The 24,003-nt window shown below is 45.0% G+C and overlaps 1 long non-coding RNA gene across 1 annotated transcript in view; it reads left to right on the top strand.

Annotated features, from left to right (window-relative positions):
• LOC146789808 (uncharacterized) overlaps nucleotides 1–23,630 on the top strand; it is a 28,190-nt gene extending 4,560 nt beyond the window's left edge. Inside the window, exons 2-3 of the long non-coding RNA XR_014970170.1 lie at nucleotides 19,532–19,614; nucleotides 22,081–23,630. This is a non-coding gene — a long non-coding RNA (uncharacterized LOC146789808). The remainder of the gene's footprint in view (nucleotides 1–19,531; nucleotides 19,615–22,080) is intronic.
• The last annotated feature ends 373 nt before the right edge of the window (nucleotides 23,631–24,003 follow it).

The following is a 24,003-nucleotide window of genomic DNA, read 5'->3' as shown; positions in this document are numbered from 1 at the left end:
TCATAATTTCAGAATTGAGACATTTTCAATTCTAATAATTCAGAACCCACTTGTTGCTTTTAATTTAGCTGAGACAGCAAACAAGCATTGCCAAGGTCAATAGGTTTGGCTTGTCTTAGGCATATGTGCTTGTTGTTGTTTTACATCTAGATGCAGTAACAAAAACTCACAGAGAAGCACCCCAATTCTTGTCAGGGTGTGCGGTGTCTAAAGCCGCCAATTTTAGTTTGCACGTTTTAAGCCATGCCCTTAAATACATAGGCCGCATCTCAAAGGAAACTATTCCTAGTTACGCTTCTTTGGACACACCCTTTTAGATACTGCCCCCCACCTTCACCTCAGATTCCTATTTAAACATGCTGCATGTCCAAACTCAGGTGTATCAACTCTCTGTGTCTTTAAGGTAGGAGGTACAGACCTGCCACCCTGTAAACAACTGTCAGTGTGTGAAAAGGGAGCGTGGCCATGGAAGGGCTGGAATGAAGTGCCGAGCACAACCCGAGGCACTTTTATATTCACTACCCAACTCCACCCCTCCATCACCAAAACTCAAACGTTCTGAGGGTGCCACCGATGTGCTGGTAAGGTTTCACACCCCATACGGGGATCAGCTGCACAGCACATCAAAATAATTAACTGGAAACTTGCTCTCGGCTGGGGATTCCTGTTAACTGTGTGCACACCGCGTAATGTTGCCTCCTCACTGAGTGACTGTGTGAAGGGAGCCGATACCGTGTGACACACGGTGGCACCATGTGAATTGGAAGGGCTGGAGATGCTGCAGGCTGAGGTTTTGATAAGGTACCCACTGTGTGTGACATAACAACTCTGTGGCAGGTGGTAAAGGAAAGTTTGTCCTGTGCATCAGGCAAAGAACAGCCAAGTACATAGGCCCTCTGACAAGCAGCCTCTTATGCCAATGCGAGTCTTGTTCCCTGGTATTATTTGCACAAAGGCTATTACACAGATTAGTTGCTAAGAAACGAAAACTGTATTATGAGCAATGCATTCAAAATAAGGAAGTTGGATTTTCACTCTAGTGTTGTGGTTAGAAACTGTCGCTTGCGTCTCCGACCTGCCGTACACTGTCCAGTTATAAAATATCACATTTCACCAAGACTCCATCATCTACAACCCCTTCCTCTGTGATTCTCCTATGTGTTACAGAATCAGACATGCATTAGCTTGTTGTAATTGGTAGCACAAGTCGTTACGTCAACGACGCCGCCATTTTGAAAAAGCTGCTGTGGCAATATGTTGCCAGGAAAATCTTCAGTGATGTTGCGTAACACAGTCAGGTGATCTCTCCACAGTATCAATGGGTCCACACATTCAACGGACCCGATTCTAAGTCATTTGAGCATGAAAGTTCATCACACCTACACAATTTGCATGATTTAAGAGTGCATGAAACGGAAAGACTAAAGGCAAAACCTACAAAGCTTGTAAATCAATTTAGCCACATGCAACGTAATTTATTGGTAGATCTTACTCCAGGTGCAGGGTAGGGTGTTCCACAGCAGGACTGCGGCAGAAAGATTAGGAGCACAAACAATCATCTTTACAACTTGCTCTCATCATGGAGATGGTCAGAGATTTACTTCTGTCCAGGACAGGAGTAAATGCTGTTCCATTGTAGACATAGGTTGAGAACGCCCCCAGAATTATATGGCCAGGTACTTCCTAGACCCCCTCTTCCCTTGTCAATATCAAGATCACATGAGAAGAATTTTGGATTAGGGGATCGTAAACCCCCCGGACGTATTTATTTACATAAAAATTTTAAAACAAATTTTAATATACAATATTTACACAATACGCAGAAAACCATTACATTACATTGATTATATTGGTAGGTGCAGATGTCAGATGGCTAACCTTAACATATCTCTAATACAAGGGTTTTCTATCCGAATCTACACATACCATCATCAATAATCATAATAACAATATTTAATTCTTTTTATTTACTGCGTATCCCTATTGTGAGCCTACGGCAAGGTCAATAACTGGCGCCAGATCCTTATCCTATTATGCACGCACTCCAACGGGAGTGCGCATGCGCAGGGGGCCCGTTCACCATGAGGGGTACTCCCCCCCCCCCGTCACCCCGTACGCCCTTATGCCCGCCCTCCAACCGGAGTGCGCATGCGCAGAGGGCCCATTCCCCATGAGGGCACTTCCCCACCCCCAGGTCACCCCCGTACACCCTGTAGATTATCTCCATAATGGGGCCCTTGCAGTTATGCGCCATTTATTTACGCCATTGTGCACATGCGGGGTGGCCAAGCAGCCTACCGGAAAGCGTAACTCCCCCTCCCCCACACTCATCCAGCCAACCGGCTGTAACTGCCCCAGGAGTTCTAGGAGAGACCACTTGTCTCTCCCCCTTGGGCGACCCCATTCAAGAATGGCGCCGCATCCTAAGGACCTTCAATTTACTGCTCACCAATCATGACCTTACCGCGTGACCAAGGAATAGCACTAAAATACGACAATACGCAACCTGTGTAAGTAAAAAACCTCATAATACAATGGGAATGAAAATTAATCATACATATGATAAACATAATCATTTCAACATGAAAATAAAAATTCCTAACAATACACCCTGTAAACCCTGCTTTTAGGGGATGGTGGGTGGGGAAATTAAATTACAAGACAAAACACAAAGGAACCAATCTTTGGAACCAGTACCGGATGCACAGCCAATCATGGATTATAATGAATCCAATAAATCAAGTTTTCCATTCCACCTCTTTTTGTCTCTTCTTATTTTTACACGTACTCTTTTATTCATTGCTTTCTTCTTCTTTGATTTATTCTACTCATTCGTCCGTAAATGATGATATTAATACAAAACAGGAGGAATACATGTTTCTGCATATCACGACTTTATTTGCGTCACCCAATGCATTTCGGGATTAATTTCCCTTCGTCAGGGGTATCTGCAAGACAAGTATTCAGTGACATCACCATCAGTCTACATAGAATATTCCTTAATTACAGTACAAAGACGTTAACTAAATGCATTCTCTTTATTAACATAGCCTACGCTGAGATGTTTTTTAGAAAAAAGAATATATTGCTGCTTTCCTTCAATAACAATGTTAACCTTCGTAAACCATTCCAACCCCCAATTCGCTCAGGTTCTGGTTCAAACGCCAGCCTTCTCTGTTTCTCTAAACAGCCTCTCCCCTCTCTATTCGCGCTCTGTCTGGTATCACATCCAATCAACCTAGGGAGGCTGGTATGACTAGTGGCAGGATGAGGGAGCGGCGAGCAAAGAGGCAGACTCCGCCGCTCCCCAGCCTTTTATTGCCCAGATTCCAGCCCAGGCCAGTTCTAACTGGCCTGGTGTTAAGCAAAGTGCGTGACCCGGAAGTGCTTACAATCACTTCCGGGTCACGCCCCCAGACCTTGACCAATTAATGGTGGGGACGCACCTGTTGTGTCATCAAAGCGCGTGACAGGCCTGCCCCGGTACGGTCATCGGGGGCCGGCACGCCCGCCATACCTTCGGCATGGCCGATGCCGGCCCCGCCTTTCTGTATGGCCAGGTACTACCCTCTTCCCTTGTCAATATCAAGATCACATGAGAAGAATTTTGGATTAGGGGATCATAAACCCCCCGGCCGTATTTATTTACATACAAATTTTAAAACAAATTTTAACATACAATATTTACACAATACGCAGAAAACCATTACATTACATTGATTACATTGGTAGGTGTAGATGTCAGATGGCTAACCTTAACATATCTCTAATACAAGGTTTTTCTATCCGAATCTAAACATACCATCATCAATAATCATAATAACAATATTTAATTCTTTTTATTTACTGCGTATCCCTATTGTGAGCCTACGGCAAGGTCAATAACTGGCGCCAGGTCCTTATCCTATTATGCACGCACTCCAAACGGAGTGCACATGCGCAGGGGGCCCGTTCACCATGAGGGGTACTTCCCCCCCCAGGTCGCCCCAGTACGCCCTTATGCCGCCCTCCAACTGGAGTGCGCATGCACAGAGGGCCCGTTCCCCGTGAGGGTACTTCCCCCCCAGGTCACCTCCGTACGCCCTGTAGATTATCTCCATAATGGGACCCTTGCAGTTATGCGCTGTTTATTTGTGCCATTGTGCACGTGCGGGGTGGCCAAGCAGCCTATCAGAAAGCATAACTCTCCCTCCCCCGCACCCATCCAGCCAACCGGCTGTAATTGCCGCAGGAGTTCTAGGAGAGACCACTTGGCCCTCCCTCTTGGGCGACCCCATTCAAGAATTGCACCGACCCTAAGGACCTTCAATTTACTGCTCACCAATCATGACCTTACCGCCATAGGCCTGCATAGTTGCCTGACTATCAGGCCCCCCCCTAAAACCACCCAGAAAGGTCATGCCTTGTCTCTACACTTCACTAACTAGGCAAGAAGATTCTCCCTGAAGATTTCCTTCCTTACTTTCCATAGTCTGCAGGTGTAAAACCCTAGCTAGCCTCCCAGTTTGCTAATACATTTTTCGAGTGGCTCCATGCCCTCTCAGGTTCCCTTCCCCTCTATTGGCAGCTCTGCAGTCTCTGCCGAGGTGTAGCCGGGGCATAGACGTGTCGACCCTCCCACTTCAGTGAGTAGTGTTACTACCAGTCTACCCAGGCGTGCAGTGAGCGACCCCCCCCCAAGTGTATGATAACAATGCTAGGGCTGGCTAAATGAGACAAAAATGACATACCGTCTTGGAGCCACTAAATGGCCTCAATTGGTAGCATCACGATGTAACACGTTGCCACAGACCCTGAAACTCATTGCCAATGTAACTGCACCATTCTAAGACTACCCAGGTAGTGCCCTACAGGCCCCCAAAATCTCCCATAAGCATATCATGGAATCCATGAACCACCTACACCTGACCACTATGTTCTGGGATAGGTTCTGTGTAGGCTGCTGCCCCTACTACGGAGCATCCCAACAACGCACCGTGACCGCTGTGATGGCACCTGCGAGCACAGGCACCTTAATGGCAGAAATCCTGTTTAATGACAAGGGGTGTTGAGGAATATTTTACCCATTCATTCCCAAGTTGCAGGATAATAATGCTAGGGCTGGCTTACTCATCAGAACTTGACATTCCATCTTGGAGCCACTACCTGGCCTCAATCGATAGCATCAGGGTGCACCGGATAATCACTTCACCCCAGACAATGCTACTCATTGCTGGTGCAACTGTACCATTGTAAGGCTACCCAAGGAGTCTCCCACAGGCCCCACGCTCTCCATAAGCATATCATGGAAACCGTGAACTACCTACACCTTACCACTATGTTCTGGGATAGGCTCTGTGCAAGCCTATCCTCCTACTACGGAGCATCCCAACACTGTGCAGTGTCCGCTACGAAGGCGCCTGCGAGCACAGGCGCCGTAATGGCAGATAACCGTTTCACGACAAGGGTGTTGATGTGTCGCACCTGCCCATAATACCTGGGTTCCGGTCAAGCTGGCAAGGTATACACCTGCAAGGCAGCGCACTCCTAGCTTACCACAAATGGCAACAACAAATGGTTGACACACCTATACGCTTCAACTATCGTGCATGGGCCGCACCGTCTCATGTTGGCAGCGATTGAACCATTGAATTGATTGCCCATCACACTTGATGCCGTCGCTCACCACTCCCATTTCGGATCTACCGGTCCCCTTGGTTGTCCCCATCTTGCAGTCATAGCAGTGTGGAGCACTTCCCAGGCATCAGGCGTGGATCCAGTCATACATAAATGAAAATCAAACATCAATGATTAGTGCCTTTTGCTTTTAGATGACCAAACACAATTCACAAGTCAGCACTACTTCGTGAGACTGTATCCCCCCCTTTCCACACACACCCCCAGCTTAGGGTGCTTAGATACTGTTCGCACCCAATGGTACTATCTGACAACATAGGCATCCAAATGCCCCAAATGTGCACCATCCCCAGGGGAGTTGGTCCAGGCGACAACACTGGAATAGCCTGCTTAATCTTATAGGCCCAAGGACGTAAATAATGTGTGACCCCGCCTGGACATCACACTGTGTAAGTGCACAGGCACAAGGGTGCAGAGATACCGCGTGGCAAAACCTTAGGCATATAATGCCACATTGCACATTCACAGGGGTGCGACGGTACCGTGTGACGCCACACGGATATCCAAGGTACGAGTGCACCGGCACATGGGTGCAGCGGTACTGTGCGATACAATACATTATTGTACATACGTGTATGAGCACGAAGGTGTATAGATACTGTGTGACAGACCCCGGCATACAATGCATACGTGTATAAGCGACATAACGCACTCCTAATGCTTACGTGTACCTGCAAATGGTGCCTAGGGCTTTTCACACAGACCCCTAATTCCTATGTACCACGGCACCGAGCGCAGGGATATCCTTGAAGGTGTAACAACAAGGCCTGGGATGTACTGTTTTGATGCCATAAGCGTTGAAAGTATACTTGAGTGACCCTCACAGAGGCCAGTGCTAAGTAGGCCTGACCTCAAAACCTTGTAAATCACTTGCTGTAATATGCTAAGCATAACTCCCTCATTAAGTAATGTCACCCAATGTGGAATCCTGGAGCCTACCCTAGAAGTAACTTATATGTAAAGAAAAGAAGGTTTGGGCACACATGGCAATTTTTTCCACTGCGTGCGCAGACCCTACAATGATAGGTCTGACATACAGTTACAGGGCTACCCCTGCGGGTGGCACAACTGGTGGTGCAAGCCCACTAATAGCATTTGGGTTACAGGCCATGGCACACACCCATGTATTTCCAAGAGATTTACCACTAAATCAAATACGTCGACCATAGGAAACCTAGTCACCGTCACAATTTCCACAGAGGGCATATGCATTATTACCACTGATCAATAGCGGCAAAGTGCCCAAAACCTATAACCCACAGAAACAAGGTCAGCAAATTATGAGTCAGAAGTGAATGCTTCAAAAGCACCCTCACCCAGATTCTGTTTTTTGGCTAGTCAGTATCACTTTAAACATTTGCCACTCTCAAACGTAGGCACGTCACAATCTAAACACACCCTCAACATAAACCACCCATAAGAGCAGCGCCCCAGTTGTACTGCATAAGAAACATTTGAAATCAGCCTTTCCATTGTGACAGCCTAGCATAGCACCAATTACCAGGTTGTTCCACCTTGTAGGAAGGTTCTGGCTGACACCCAAGAAACAAAAACTGACTCGTACTACACTGTGCCAGGCACTGCATACTTTTCCTCCATATTTAATGCAGATGCCCTTAACTTCCCCTAACACAGCTTCCTACAGTTTTACTTAGTGTACTTGTAATACTATATTTTACAGATGGACAAGTCCTGTAATATCTGCCATTGATGGGCAAGACCTCAGAATTTCTGCCATGGTTTTGAAAGCCTCTTTAGTCGCTGAGGTGTCTGACCAACGATTACAATTCTCTCTGGTGGTGAGGCAAGTTTTGTAATCTTTATGGTAGCTGCCTAACGCCATTCAAACAGCTGAACAAGACCATCTTTGTATAGATAGCTTATACACTACAATATACATTATAGGAAGATGGTGAGGCCCTTCCATTTATGGCATAGCAACAGTTCTTTTTATTTCCCACAAGTACCGGAAAAATAGGATGATACATTGTAATTATTTGGCCACGCCTCCCTCTTCACATAATTTAATCATACGAGAAAAGAACATAACTTACTGGTGGAGTTTGAAAGCTCAGTAAAGTTTGTCAGTGCGACTTGTGAAACGTTCACACGAAAAGACCTTGCTACCAACAATTGAAAGTCTCCTGGCCATGTGTTGTAATCTTGGTTTGCTCTGCCCCCCCCCCCTTATTCCTCTCCTCTTGGTACCTTCCCCCTCCTACTGTCAACGTTCTACTGCAGCCTCCTTGGGCACTGTTGTCAGAGAGGCTTTGGACGTAGTTGGTGATGTGTAATAAACTCGTGACTTACCTGACAAGATATCTTCTTTTCAACACTGGCGACGAATACTGCGTGGGGGCAGTACATCACCATCCCCAGCTGTCGGCATTTCTCCATCCATTCTTTCTGCCATAAAGAATTTTTGCTTCACCGATGGTCGGACTGTGATTTCGGTGTTCCGGTTCCAATCAAGTGAGTTTTCACTCTTTTCCACGGTGTTCGTTGCACTGGTTGGTCAGCTTCTTGCTGTGTTGCTGTTTGGTGACTGCCGGGGTGATTGCCAGTGTGCTATTCTCTGTTGGCCTTCCTGCCTTTGGGTGCTGTTCCGGGTCGTGTTCCCATCACCTGTGCTGGTCTGTCAGCTGCTGTGCCAGGTTGTGTGTGACTGTCGATATTCCCATCAGTCTGTGCCTCACCGCAGTTACGGTCAGGGTGGAACTCCTTGCTGGTCTCCCTGCTGGGTTGGCGCAGCTACGCTTCGTGCCACTCGCTCTTCAGCCGCGTTTTGCAGCTCACCCGTTCCGGTTCTCCTCAGCGGGTCCCTGATCCTGGGAGTTACCGTGTGTGAGCCGATTTTGGGAGTATCCTGGTGTTTCTGCCTCCCGTTCTCCCGTTTCTCGACCAGACTCTTCCATGTTCTGAGGAGATTTCGGCAGACGAGCGCCCCTGGTGGTTTAATTTTCCTTTCAGCAGATTCTTCGTTTCGTTCAGAAGTTATTTTGAAGGAAAAATAGTTTATTTCTGTTCCTCAGTTTCCACAAAATCTTCAACGCTGATGGGCACAGCCTCTTCGTCTGTCATTGTGGAAATTTGCATTTTGAAGGAAAAATAGTTATTTCTGTTCCTCAGTTTCCACAAAATCTTCAACGCTGATGGGCACAGCCTCTTCGCCTGTCATTGTGGAAATTTGCATTCTCTGTTTGGTTTGTGACAATGTTCTACACGCTGACAGGCACAGTTTGTTTTGCCTTCGTCAACGCTGATGGGCACAGCCTCTTCGCCTGTCATTGAGGAAATTTGCATTCTCAGGGGGGTTTGTGACATTGTTCTTCACGCTGATAGGCACAACCTGTTTTGCCTATTATTCCTATGAGGTATATATACATATAAAAAGTAATTGGTTTTTCAGTCACATTGTATATTTCCCCAAAAAGTTTTTTTTACCTTATGGTATAGTATCCGTTTGGGTAAGTGTTATTGCTTTCTTGTGGAAATTGTCTTTACCATTATTGTTCTCATTTTTGCTGCCTTCCATTTTGTCATTATTTTCACTACTTATTGTGGTGTGTTTTCCAGTCAGGGTTCCCAGTATGGCTGCGTTAAATATGGCGTTACCTCCGTCTTTCCTCAATGAAGAGGGAGATCCAGCCATATGTTGGAAAGATTGGAGAGTCATATTTGAATCATACTTGGTTGCGATAGGAGGAGAAAAATTTTCTAATTTCAGGAAACAACATATTTTGCTACATAATCTAGGAATAGAGGGTAGGAACATTTATAATAATTTGGAAGGACCTGATACTGAGGATGAAGGAGGTAGTGAGGGGGATTTCAATGTGTATTTGGCTACAATGAATAAGTTAGAGAAACAATTTGGGAAAGCGATAAATGTTGTATTGGAGAGACATAAAGTTTTCTCAAGGGTTCAAGGCAAGAGTGAAAAAGTCAAATCATACATTGCAGCTCTGAAGGGGTTATCTAATACTTGTGATTTCGAAGGGTTAACTGATTCTCTCATCAGAGACCAGTTGGTCAGGTGTACTAACAACCATAAAATTCAAGAGAAACTGTTAACAGGTAATCCGGATCTTAAACAAGCAGTGGACATAGCGTTAAGTGTTGAACACACAGCGGAGTGCATAAAAGAAATTAATGTGGGGGAGGATACCAAATATCATGAAGTTAATGCAATTGTCAAGCAGGATAGATCAAAGGAAAAGGAGGTTAAACTAAAAAATGTGAGCACTTCAAGTGTCAAAATTAAATGTTACAGATGTGGTAATCCTGCACATTTGGCTAATAGTCCTTCTTGCCCAGCTAGGAGTGCTACATGCCATAATTGTGGCAAGAAAGGACACATAGCCAGGGTATGTAATAATAATTCCATGACAGTTTCCTTAGTCAATTCAGAAAATGTACCAGATGATAATAAGTTGATTTTTCAGGTCGAAGACAAGGACAGTACTGTTAAGTTTCCGGAATGCACCATCACGGTAGACAACAAGTCGATAAAAGTCTTCGCTGATTCATGCTCCCCATACACTTTGTTAGATGGCAAAGTATTTGAAGGATTATTTCCTAACAAATTAGGAACTCTTGAAGAAGCTGACATAAAACCCAGAGGGTATGGGGGAGACCCTATCTCGTTGTTGGGAATGACTACCATGAGAATTGAGTATAAAGGCAGAAGCACAGTTGGGAAAATCTATGTGTCAGAGAAAGGATCTAATTTAATTGGTTGGAGACATCAAAAAGATCTGGGTATGAAGCTAGATCCCAACAGCACTGACCAAGTTCTTTTAGTGGATAGATCAGTGTGTGGTCAAACTATCTGTGAAGAATTTCCGGAGGTTTTCACAAAGAAACTGGGCCTACTTAAAAACTACCAACATTGCATAAAACTTAAAGACAGGGCTAAAGCCATCGCACATAAAGGGAGGCCTATTCCCCATTTAATGCATGAACCGTTACAAAAAGAACTAGACAGACTGCTTGAACTAGGGGTCATAGAGCCCATTGAATGTTCCCAATGGTTGTCTCCAATTGTTATCACGTCCAAGGCGGCCAGCAAGGATATTAGGCTTTGCATTGATCTTAGGGACTTGAACAAAGAAATTTGGGTAGATTGGCACCCGCTACCCAGAATACATGAAATTCTAACTTTAATCAAAGATGCCAGTCATTTTAGTGTCCTTGATTTATCATCAGCCTACCACCAAGTAGAGTTACATCCAGAGTGCAGACATCTAACCTCTTTTGTTACTCCGCTAGGGGCGTTTCAGTACCTCCGAATGCCTTTTGGGCTAGCCTCGGCGGCAGCTGCATTTCAAACAATCATGCAGCATGTACTCAAAGATGCCCCAGGCACGATGTGCTTCCAGGACGATATTTTGATATTTGGAAAAAATGAGCTTGAGCACAATGACAGGTTGAGAAGTACCCTGAAAAAATTGAGTCAAGCAGGTCTTACCTTAAAAAGAGACAAATGCCAAATAGGTGTAAAGTCTGTAGAATATTTGGGACACACCATCTCCAGTGAAGGTATCAAACCTAAAATGAACCTAGTGGAGGCAATAATGGAAGCAGCTGCTCCCACTAATGCAGAGGAATTAAAATCCTTTCTCGGGTTATCTGAATATTACTCTAAGTTTATTATGCCAGCAGAGTAGAACCGTTGAGAAATCTTCTAAAAAATAAAATACCATTTGTTTGGAATTAAAACTGCAAGGGAGCTTTTGCTGACATAAAAAATTGCATTACCCAAGCTCCTTTCCTGGGTAGGGTTGATCCCACTAAAACTACTTACCTGTCCACGGATGCCAGTAATAAAGGGTTGGGAGCCAGCCTTACACAAAAAGTAGGAAACACTGAGCAAGTGATAGCATTCGCATCCAGAACCCTAAAAGGCGCGGAACAAAACTACTCGGTCATCGAGAAGGAAGCGTTAGCGTGTTTTTGGGCTGTTAACCATTTTAAGTTTTTTCTTTGGGGGATACCGTTTACTATCAAAACGGATCACAAGCCACTCACATATGTGTTCACGACCAAGGGGTCCATTAGGCTAACCCCTAGAATAGCTAAATGGATGATAGGCTTAGAAGGGTTCAATTTCAAAGTAGAGTATGTACCTGGGAGAACAAATGTAATTGCTGACTTCCTTTCTCGCTCCCCTTTAAAAGTCATCGATGATGTGAAGGAGGAGGGGAGTGATGTGATTGTATTAGAAGTAACAGGTTTAACTAAGGAAGAATGGGAAGAACAACAAGAACTAGACGACACATTAAAAACAGTAAAATAATGCATCCACAAGGGTTGGCCAGAGCAAAAGAGCATGTTAAATGACCTGGTTGGAAAATACTGGGAAGTTAGACACGAAATGGTTGAAATAAATGGAACTATACATAGGGGGGAGAAAATTGTACCCCCTGAAGGTATGAGGAACAAAATCATTACCCTAGCACATGTGGGTCATCTAGGGCGGAGTTTAACAAAAAACAAAGTAAGAGAAAGTTACTGGTGGCCTAGCATGGACAAAGAAGTAGAGGAAGTAGTAAAGAACTGTGAGAGCTGTGCCAAGAGTGACAAGACTCTGTCTACTAGGAAACCTCCTTTATCACCCGTTGAAGTTCCTGACCGTCCATGGTCCAAACTGGCATTGGACATTATTGGGCCGTTAAACCTAAGACAAGCCTCAGACCGATTTATCCTGGTCCTTGTAGACTATCACTCTAGATGGGTAGTAACCAAATGGGTGAATATGATTGATACCAAGGTCTTGATTCAGTTTTTAAGAGAAACGTTTTATGACGAAGGTATTCCTGATGCCATAGTGACGGACAATGGAGTCCAGTTTACCTCAGAGTTGATGAAGAAATTTTTGTCTGACCTACGTATCAACCATTTGAAAACAGCGTTGTATTGTCCGAGAGCCAATGGTCTTGTGGAACGGATGAACAGGGTCATTAAAGAATGCATACAAAGAGCAGAGGCCACCGGCATTCCAGCCAAACAAGCACTACAAGAAATGATATGGTCGTACCGTACGGCTCCCAACACTGTCACTCATATTTCTCCGTTTGTGTCTTTGAAAGGAAGGAAACCTAAAACCACTCTCACTGCAGGGTGGATGTGTAATACCTACAACTGCAACATAGACAGGTTGAACATTGCGAGAAATATTGGGAGGCAACAGGAGAAGTATAAGTTGAGGTATGACCTGAAAAAGAGCGTCAAAGTACCTTCAATGGAATCAGGTGATTGGGTCCGTATAGACTTACCACCTGCCAGAAGGAGGAATTTTTCTAGGTTTTCGGAGCCTATCAAGATAGCAAGTGTTGGAAGAAATGTGGTCCATTTGGATAATGGACAAACATGGGGTATGGACAGAGTGGTAAAATGTGACCCTCCAAAAAGTGATGGTGGTACTTATGCTCCTTTGCCTAGAAACCACGACAGTGTTCGCAGTTCTACAAGGAACACTACAAGTCCTGTTTGGCACAAAGACTATGTTATTACTTAACTGGCAGTTAGTTTTTTCCTGTTATGCTTTTTTATATTCCTTTGCCCAGGGAGATGTGTTGTAATCTTTGTTTGCTCTGCCCCCCCCTTATTCCTCTCCTCTTGGTACCTTCCCCCTCCTACTGTCAACGTTCTACTGCAGCCTCCTTGGGCACTGTTGTCAGAGAGGCTTTGGACGTAGTTGGTGATGTGTAATAAACTCGTGACTTACCTGACAAGATATCTTCTTTTCAACACCATGCTATACATGACTACTCAAAACTAAAAGAGGTTTATAATACACACATCGCAGAGGCCGAGCAAGGTTGTTGTTTCAATAAACATGTCAACTAAACGTCACAAGCTTTAGAAAGGAAACAGTTTTCTGCGGATGGACTATCGCGCCACTAAATGGCAGTATTCGACTATTTCCCAACTAGACGGCTCCTTTACAAAGGGCATAAAGTTCATAAACAGACCAGTTCTTTATGTTCGTCCAAATGCTGCGGCAGGTAACTACAAGTATAGTTAACTGACTACTATGACCTTTCCCAGAAAAGACTTTATGTTCCCATCTTCTAGTCACCACACGTTTTATTAGAAATGTTTTAAGTTTACTTGATGCAAAAATGGTAGCTATATGACTTACATTTTTCATAATACCCCTCGATATAGTGGGTGCCCTGCACCAACTTCGGGTTCATATTCCCCCTTACTGGTGAGAACCGAAGACAAACCGAGCCTGCGTATCCCTCCACACCCTGTGTACAAAAGCGCCACTTTCCAAAACGCAGTACTAAAGCAATAACTCAGCCTTTTAAACAGGACTTAATTATGCATTGAGGGTCGCATGATGGTGTCTGCGTGAGTTCAGGTTGTTGGTAGAATGCCACTGTCTAGAGCACTAGAGTTGGAAGCAGCAGTGCGAGGCGCTCACATTTCATGTCGTGTGTCAGCAGTGAGCTGCATAGCTGCAAGGTCCCGCCAGGCCCGCTTCGCCATTGGCTGCCAGCCCCGGTGACTCCAGACACCTGAGAACTTGAACCCCTACAGCACCACGCCCTACTTAGGCAGCCCCTGTACAGGGCTGGGGCCCGCTGATTTTTGGCTCTTGTTTATAAGGTGGGGCAGCCAAAAAGGGGCACAAACGTCCCCGAGCAGATTTCTTGGCCCGGTGCCTACAAAACTCAGGAATGTCCGCGGAGACGGCACCCCTACGCCTCTCGCTGTTCGTGCACATAGGCATGGAGGGGCAGACAATAGTAATTAGAATACACCTCCCCATTCAGGCATTGTCAGCATCCCTGCCCACCTGTGTACCTAGATGCTAAAGAACATGCCTTGGCCACACTGAGAGCCCCTGGATGGAGGCGTTTTACAGGTGGCGCATCACCAACTAACGCGCAAACCAGCCTCCAAAACGCGCACACCCTTTTTACAACACCCCCGCCCCCGAAGAGGAATTTTACTGGGATAATGGAACAATCGGATTAGCAGCTGCGGTGACCCGAGCACCAGGGTGCGATTATTGGGAATGTCTGCCAAGGAGGCACGACCATGCACAGACTCTCATAGGATGGGTGAAGTCTTTTTAAAAAAAAAAAGTATAAAAGAGAGAAAATGGAAAATAAATCGTGACGCTGTCTGTAAAAACGAGAAACAAGGTCAAACATCCGCCCGCCGACCCCTACCACAACTACAGCAGACAAAAACGCAACATGCCCATGTTTTTAAATGAGTACCATTGAAATACACATGTACGAAGACACCTGTTATGTTACAAGCACCAAACTCCAGCAGCACCTGAGCTACGGACAGCACGTGTCTGTCGGGGTCTGAGTACCTCAGGACCAGGGCATCTTCCCTCTAAAATGACTGTCTGCCGTCCCTGCGCCCCACTGCAATACAATGCCCAACAAATACGTGCAAATCATCCCAATACTGCGGTGGGAATACTTACACTCCGCTCGCTATCAGGTGCAGCCGGTGAAAGAAACTTCCCGCAGAGTAACGCGCTGTGCCCCCAGGGCCGTTTGGACGAACGCAGTACCGATGTGGATCAAGCTGCCCACCAGCGGAGCCTCCAGATGTAATCCTCTAAAAACACACATAGAAGGCACGGTCGTCCATTTCGAGACTGCTCGCAAATTCCAATACCGCTCCATTGCGCATCACTAGAGCCTCTCCTGCCGCGCCGATCTCAGCCTGTAAAACAAAGAACAATTGAAAAAAACCCTACTTGAGGCCGTCGTTTCCCAACACCTCATTAGCGGGCAGCGATCTGCCCATGGCTACACGCCGATTCCTGCAAGATAAAAGACAAAATTAAATGACCGCCTCCTAGCGCGGCTGGTATGACTAGTGGCAGGCTGAGGGAGCGGCGAGCAAAGAGGCAGACTCCGCCGCTCCCCAGCCTTTTATTGCCCAGATTCCAGCCCAGGCCAGTTCTAACTGGCCTGGTGTTAGCCAAAGTGCGTGACCCGGAAGTGCTTTCAATCACTTCCGGGTCACGCCCCCAGACCTAGACCAATTAATGGCGGGGACGCACCTGTCGCATCATCAAAGCGCGCGATAGGTATGGTCATCGGGGGCCGGGACGCCCGCCATACCTTCGGCGTGGCCGATGCCGGCCCCGCCTTTCTAGTGGGAGTGTGGAGAAAGGTGTTCATCAACAGAAAAATATATGTTTCCTGGAGAAAAAAAGTGAAGGAATTTAAAGTGTAATTGCACATATTCAGAGTTATTTTTCCATCCAGTGTTTTATGCTGTGTACATTTATTCATGCAAAACTGACCCCAGATAGACAAAATTAGGTATTCAGATTTTTTGTACCAGGAGTCCTACTGAACACTTGCACTTCTGGTACTGCTTCATGGGGTACTTTTCCAAAGGTTTCTAAGTTCACAATATGCTTAAATCTGCACTACATTTGGTGTAAAAAATCTGTAGTATTCAGATGTATACCTTTTGCGATCAAGCCCAGGGCATTAGATACTAAAAGTGGGAAATTTAAGGCTTTATAGAAGGCAAAGTGACTATGTCTATAGGCGGTTCTCTGGTTTGTGGTGTAAATGTAGAAAGTCTGTCTCTAATGGGATCTTGATATGACAGAGAAATCGAGGAAGACCACCTGGGGGAGGCGATTGGAGTTTGATGGGAAGTAGGGAGCTCAAAGGGGGCCTTTCCAATGGTACAACCTGTGAGATAGTCAGTGGCACTTGAACTGTGTGCATTTGATGACCTTCAACTTCTGCTGAGTAGCCAAGGCTGAGCTAGGGCTGATTACTTCTTCAAAGTGTAGCAGTAGGTGCGTCAAAGTGATCTGAACTCTTGGGAGTCAGCGAAGGTGAACGTGGTTGATACTGTGAAATATGTTTTTATAATGGTCCGATCAAGATGCATTGGCTCTAGTCCTACTCTGAGGTAAGGTGAGTTATAATATCTTTGCTATTGCGTGGACGTGAATAACCCACGAAAGGATATAACCTATGGAGACTGAATTGATGGCTGAGTTGAAATAAACAGTAAAATTATTGACTGTGCATCAACATGGGGAAAGGTTTCAGGGTAGTTCCATAGGCTGAAAGTTACTATGCGTGCAGCAGATATTGAAGAAAGTCACTTTGGGATTATCTCTGGTGAACTTGAGCTAGTTTGCTTACATTCAAGAACAGGTGACATGGAAGCAGTGAGTGATATCTTATGCAATATTGCCACTGGTAAGAGGCTTTGCTTTAAATAAGCTGGTTCAGCGAGGTACTTTCATTTTGAAAGGGAGAGCACAACAGCACTTTTCAGTACTGGCGCAATACTTTTTAAGGGAGAGCACTGGCACTTCTCTGTAGGAAAAGGGCACTCTAGGCTAATAAGTACCTGCACTTCTATGTTATAGCCTTATAGCCTCCCGTAGCGGGCTATACCGGCTATTAAAGGCCCGCTCCAGCATTAAAGGCCCTTGCCGAAGGCGAGGGCCTTTATCAAGGGAGCGGGACTTTAATAGTCGGTAGAGCCCAGCTACGAAGGGCTATAAGGCTATTAGAACATTCTGCCCTAGAGGGCAGAATGGTCTAACAAATAAAACAAAGGCTTCAGGGAGCGCGAGGGGATTGAAATCCCCTCAGGCTTCCTGAAGCCTTTGTTCACAGCCACAGCTGTGAACAAAGGAACATTGGAATGTTGGAGCTCCGAGCTTATACCAACCATTAGAAGCCCGAAGATACGCCATTGATTTTAATGGCGTTCCCAACATTCCAATGTTCTAATTCCGTTTAAAGCACAGGTGAGAGGATAGTGTAATGAGAGTAGAGGAAGAATACGTTTATATCGATGATGAAGAGAATACACTAGAGGCACTTCAATGGAATGGAAGACAATGCTCAAAGGAATGGAGCAACAATGAACTATTTTCAAAGTGATTGAAGCTCTTGTAAATCATAATATAAACATAAACAGATGATACATCGCTTGTCCACAGACGTAAAATAAAACATAAGAAAGCGTTCATGTATTTATTTACACCATGATGTGACCACTACAGAAAATTTTGAGATAATGAGCATTTTTGACGATAAATGATTAAAGTACATAATTGCATTTTATGATCTGATTCAGCATACAAACCCCAGCAGTGGATTCAGTTTAATTCCATTTGAATGCCTCCCACTGAGACTGTTGAGGACAATGTTGGATTTCTTGTAGTATGTGGTTATAGATGGCTCCAACTTTAGCTTCATCACTCCCTGCTATGCTGGTTCCAGGAACTGGCAACTAGGGTTTTATTGTGTTCATGGTTTTCTCACATTTATTTTAATTATTTTAGTTTCACTGCCTAGTGCAGCACTGCAGCATTTCAAACAGGTCACTCCCCCTCAGATGGCAGCCTATTTTTAGGTCTGGTCTGAGAAAGCGCATGCTTTGTGGTATTGCTTAGATCTTTTGTGCCCTAAAAAACGTAAAAATGGCTCTGGACCCACCCATTCTATACCATTGGTTGACTTCATTGTTACCCTTGTCTTCTTGCTTTTCATCGGTTAGTACGTGTGAGCACATCAGCTTTAACTGTGCCTCCGTGTGTTTGTTTCTTTTGTGATGCATGGACTATCGATCATGTACTGATTGATTGCTTGATAAGTGTTCTTCCGTGCTGCTTGTGCTCGGATTGTGGTCCTTATTTTTGTTTTGCTTGCAAGACAACTTGCTTATTTTATTTGTTTTGCTTGCAAGACAACTTGATTATGGGTTGGTGAGAACTTTGTAGCGTCATATTACTTCCATTGGGCTCTACCCACCCCAAACTCTAAAAACACCCTTACCGCCCTGTAATCTGGTGTGGATTGTTTAACATAGAAGAATTCAGGGGCATATCTACAATGACGGCGATAAATAAACGCAAAGCGCGCTTAGTGCTTTGTTATTTATCGCCGTCTATCTCTGGAATTTCTCGCTCTGGTAACGCGTTATTAACAACACGTTACTCCAGGGCGATAAAAATTCCAGAGATAGCGGGGAAATCGCCGTTTTTCAGGGAACACCGCTGGCTTTCCAGCAATGTTCCCTACAAAATGGTGATAACCTTGCTGATACGACCCACAGGGTCATATCAGCATAATCCACCCCAATGTTAGGGATAGGTAAGCGGTTTTCTCCAAAAACTAACGTGTGCTAAAATGCTGAGGCAGCCTTGTAAATATCGCAATGTGAACATCAGCGATATTTACAAGGTTGTCCTGCCTTTGACGCACACTTTGCATCTCATTAGAGATGCAAAGGAGGCTCTGGGTAAAAGGGTGCTAACATGCGCTAATGCATGTTAGCACCCTCTTGTTAATAGGGCGATAGTTTTATCTCCGCTTTTTTGGCTTTAACCCCTTCGCTGCGGCGCTGGGGGGTGCGGGGGGGCAGCGCGGTGGCTCTGTGCTCATGACGGAGCCACTCCGTCATGAGCCACGGTTGAGCTGTGCTCATGACGGAGCGGTTCCGTCATGACTCCGCCCAGTTGCGTTGTCACCCCGCACAGGCGGGGAAACAGCGCCGCGTAGGCGGAGCGGCCGCCAACGGTCGTGGCATGACGGAACCGCTCCGTCATGAGCACACGACAACCGTGGCTCATGACGGAGCGGTTCCGTCATGAGCGGGGAAGGGGTTAAAAGCCAAAAAAGATAAAGCCCTTGTAAATATGCCCCTCAGTACTTACGTTTACCGTTTACTTGTTGCTTTCTTCTTTATTTGAGGCTCTTTACAACGTCATATACTGTTTTAGTATGTCTGTTCAGAAAGGACAAAACAACAATAGAGTACGAATGAAAGAAGTAAAGTCCGTAATGCTTATTCTCAAGTGTTTTCTTTTATTCTCTTTCAGGGCTTTGAGTCTTCTATCTACCGACACCCTCATAAAGAGGAAAAGATAAAAATAGGAAAGAAAAAGACCAGGTAAAAGACCAGGTAAGTCACTGCTTTCATTAATTTTCACCCGAGTGCCTGGTGGCTAAATAGAGTGCTCTTTCCTTTATCGTGGACTTGGTGTGGTTATTCTATAAGTGATAGTGATGACCCTTAGGTTATCATGCTCCAGGTGTCACTTATGGAATGTGATAGGGATTATGGAAGACCTCTCCCCATCTCCCTTCCCACTCCCTCATTTCTCATTCCCCCTCCTCCCCACAGAACCTCCTTCCCTCTCCCCTCCCCCTGGATGTGCCCTGCTCCACAGCCTCTCATGCACCTGGGAAAGCCACGCCCTCCCCGGGACGTGGCTTGGAAAAGGAGCGGGTTGGTAACCAGGACTTCTCTTCCCCTCTTCGGGCGTCCTCGCGCCCTCTCCCGCTGCCGCCGTCTCCTCTAGGTGTTCTCCAGTCTCACGTACTCTTCCCTCGAGACGTCCATTGAACACCACTCCTCTTATGGCTGCTCCTCTTTGTGAGAAGTTGGGCTTGGCATCTTCCTCCATCCCGCGCAACTTCCTCTCTCTATCTCCCTCTTGGCCACCTCGTCTCGTCCTTTTAACATGTCTCCGATGTGCGAAAGTTTGTTTCCTTTTACGTTTGCTTCACTTCCGGTTGAGGTCATCGGCTGCAGCTGGAAAAGAAGGGAGCATTTGGCTCTATCAATCTCTCCCACCGGTTCTTGACACTCCCTTTACCCCAAACCTGTCCCTAAACCCCCGGGATACCCATCCGGACCCTTTTTCTTTGGGATGTCAAAGTATATGCCCTAGCTTCCCTGGAAGAAGCAAGCACCACTCAGGGTCTGAGCAAGATGGAGGCTAATATGTCCCCAACAACCATCCCAGAAAGGTGGAAAGCAACAAAGGCCTGGACACTGGTGACAAACATGCAACACCATCTTAAGCTAAGCAGAGAAGTGTTTGCAGCAAGTAAGGAGATTGTTTTGATGCATCTCCGCCATGCTGCCTGTAGATGTCTGAACTGCCTAGCCAGGAGACAGATAAACTCTAGCGTAAGACACTGAATGTCAGCTGCGGAGACCCAGGTGTCTTCGGGCAGGCGCTGAGCCCTAATTTGCAGGTTAAACATATTGGTGGGGAGGATGGCATAGAGAGGGCAAGTTGTTGTGGGTCAAGAGAGCTATAACATCTCTTGGAGAGATATTTTTCTGTAGATTTAGGAGGGTAAGGCTTTGACAGAACATGTTTTCAGGTGTGGAAAACACGTTTTTTTTCAGTCCTATCACAATAGAGTAATTCGATCTTTTGATGATATCAAAACTATATACAGAATCCCTGAAAAGGAAGAGACTTTTGAAAAATTCCTCCAAACCCTCACAACAAGACATTTAGGGCCATATCTACAGAATCATTGCAAATCGGTATTTAGTCACAAACTGAATGCCAGTTGCAAAATAATGAAAATGGAATATATGAAACCCATTCACAGCCCTAAATATAGCTTTGGGTATGGTTACTGATTCAGTGATTTACCTACTTGAAATACTGAAGTGCAAATAAGAAATCGTTATTTGAAATTCGCTACTCATATGTTCATCACAGTCGCAAACAGTGGATAGCCGCAAAACAAGCAAACAGGACAAGCAATTTACCACCACCTTGACCCAGGCAGTAATCGTGTACAAACTATATAAACAGACCCAGAATGCATCTGATTTTTCCAAAATGGCTGCTCTGTATCTCATGGCACAGAAATTAGGATTTGGCTGCTTTGCAGAGAAGGTGGTGCAGGCAAGAGAGTATCTTCAGATGGAGGGTCACACTTTTTGAACAAAAAGAGCAGGAGATATAAACCAAGTATTGGCTAAGAAATGAAGTCATCCTAGATCTACTTGCTGAATTAAAGCCTTAGCTTGAGCAGCACACTTTATGCAGTAATGCAATCCTCACCCACTTGCAGGTGTTATACAGTTTGCATCTATTACCGTCCGGTAGCTGTCAAAGTGTGAATGCAGCACATGGCGGTGTGTCCCAGAGTTCACTGTTGCAATTTTTTCATGCACTCCTTGATTCTTTGTTATGTTATTGTGAATCAATACCTACGTATACTTCCCTAGAAATTAACACGAACTGTATACAACCAAGCCCCAATTTTACCAGATAGTTTGCTTTCCAGATGTCATTGGATATGTAGATGGTACACGTGTCAGTATGCCCACCCTCTGCCATTGAGTGTCTCTTCCGCAACAGGAAAAATACTCATACCATGAATATCCATGCGGTGTGTGATTCAAAACATGTGATTACAGACATAGTAGCGCATTTCCCTGGTAGCACTCATGATTCATTCATATTCTGACACAGTGGCATCCATGCAAGGTTACAAAGTGGAGAGTTTGATGATGCATACATTTTGGGTAATAAGCCTCTGTTATCTTTTGATTGCAAACTAAAAGCATAACAGTCGTAATTGTGATGTGTAAAAATATACTTTACTATTTCAGGTGATAGTGCATATGCCATATGTCCATGGAGAATGACGCTATAACTGAATCCATCCACACAAAGTAAGCATCTTTACAATGGGGCACATAGGAAAACCAGAGGTTTGATTGAACTGATATTTGGAATACTGATAAGTAAATTCAGATGCCTGCACAAGAGTGACGGTGCCCTAAATTACTCTCCATAAATCTGCTGCAAGATTGTAGCAACATGCGCAATTCTCCACAATGTAGCAACTCGTAGAGGTTTAACAGTTACTGTATATTACTCTGAAACTGACGAGGAAGAAGAACAGCTACCACCATTCTGCAACATGATGTACTGGGAGCCCCAGAGGGTAAAAGGCCCTGGGCTACCAAAACTAAGAATTATGTTTTTTTTGGTTGAGTGAACTATTGACAAAATATTATTGAACGAAACTCAAAGGCATTTCGTTCAGGTAAACGTAAATCAATCTTTATCCCTATGTTTTGCTAGGAATGTAAGCTTAGAAAATGACATTACATCATGTCATAAGTAGTCTTGAAACATAGTTTGACATATGTGTAGAGACAAACAGGATAATCAACATATGCACAAGGATATCAGGCTTTGGCCTACGTCTGCTATGACCAAATGTGTTGGCAACCATATTTACTCCTACATCAGTGTGACGTCTGGTTTCATGCACGCTCATGGTGTCATTGACAAATATGCTATTGGCACTTGAGCAGTTCTCACTGTATGAACGTACTACCAGCCTGACACCTGCTATCTGAGTGGTTTGTAATGTCTCTACCAATGTTGTGATCTGTACTAGCCCACGAGCCACATCTCTGCGGTAGCGCCCCATTTCAACCTGAAGGTTGACAGTGCACCTCGACAACACAGATGTCCCATGTGCAAGTCTGTTTATTGCTCTTGTCAATCCACCAATACGGGTCAACTGTTTATGTTCCCTGTGTCTCTGTTGTATATGGTTGGCATTGATATCTATACATAGGGTCTTTACAGCTTCTGTAAGACTATAAATCTGTGCTGCTAGGGTTGTTGTAATGTTGTCTAATCCTGTTGCCATACTTGTATCAATATTATTAGGTTTATTATTAATCACCTTTATTCCCCCCTGCTGTAAGCGCTGAACTTTGAGCATCGATACCTCCAAGCCACCAACCACTTGCACATTTTGTGAGATGCCACCACTTTCAATGTTTGCACAGGATGTATTAGTAGAAACACGGCTCCTGCAATGTCTACGCCTGCCTCACAGTTCTCTTGGCCTGACTACAGGTTCCTGGCTCAGACTCCGAGTGCTTCCTGCACCCAGTACATTGGATGATTGTGACTGTACTTGCACTGTGGGACTCAGTGGTGGCAACTGGGGAGTTGTGTCTTGACACTCATCGACAGGTGGCTCATCCTGTTTCATTGGGATATTCTCAAAACCCTCACTTTCAAAAACATCACTCCCATGGTCATGGATATCTGTTTGAACATTGAATCATTATTATTTACTGTACTGACTGTGTAATATGGGTTTCATTGTATCGTGTTGAAATAATAAACTTTTGAAAAGCTACAGCAGCCTACTGTGAATGTACTATATCTCCCATGAGGCACTGCTCATGTGCAAGGTTAATTTCCTCACACGGGCATTTCAGTGTGGCCCATACGATTTTGGTGTTTCATATGCACGCATTTACACAGTTGCTAAATGTCATGTGTTTATACAATGATAAATATGCATCTAGGGGTGTTTATTAGAATCTTGTAGTCAGTACACTTACCTTGATAGGTACCTGGAATCTCAAATGTGTCAATTGTGCCAATGCCTTCTACCGTCTCTGGTTCCAACTTGTTTTCACAAGTTCCTCAAGTGCAGTGAGGGGGAGGGAGTGGGTGAAACCTCCTCCAGTTGCTCTGGCCTCAGTTAGATGGGTTGC

This window comes from Triturus cristatus, chromosome 10 (assembly GCF_964204655.1).
Source record: "Triturus cristatus chromosome 10, aTriCri1.1, whole genome shotgun sequence".
Classification (NCBI taxonomy): Eukaryota; Metazoa; Chordata; class Amphibia; order Caudata; family Salamandridae; genus Triturus; species Triturus cristatus.
The sequence above is the reverse complement of the archived record's forward strand: the minus strand, read 5'-3'. Positions and strand labels throughout refer to the sequence as shown.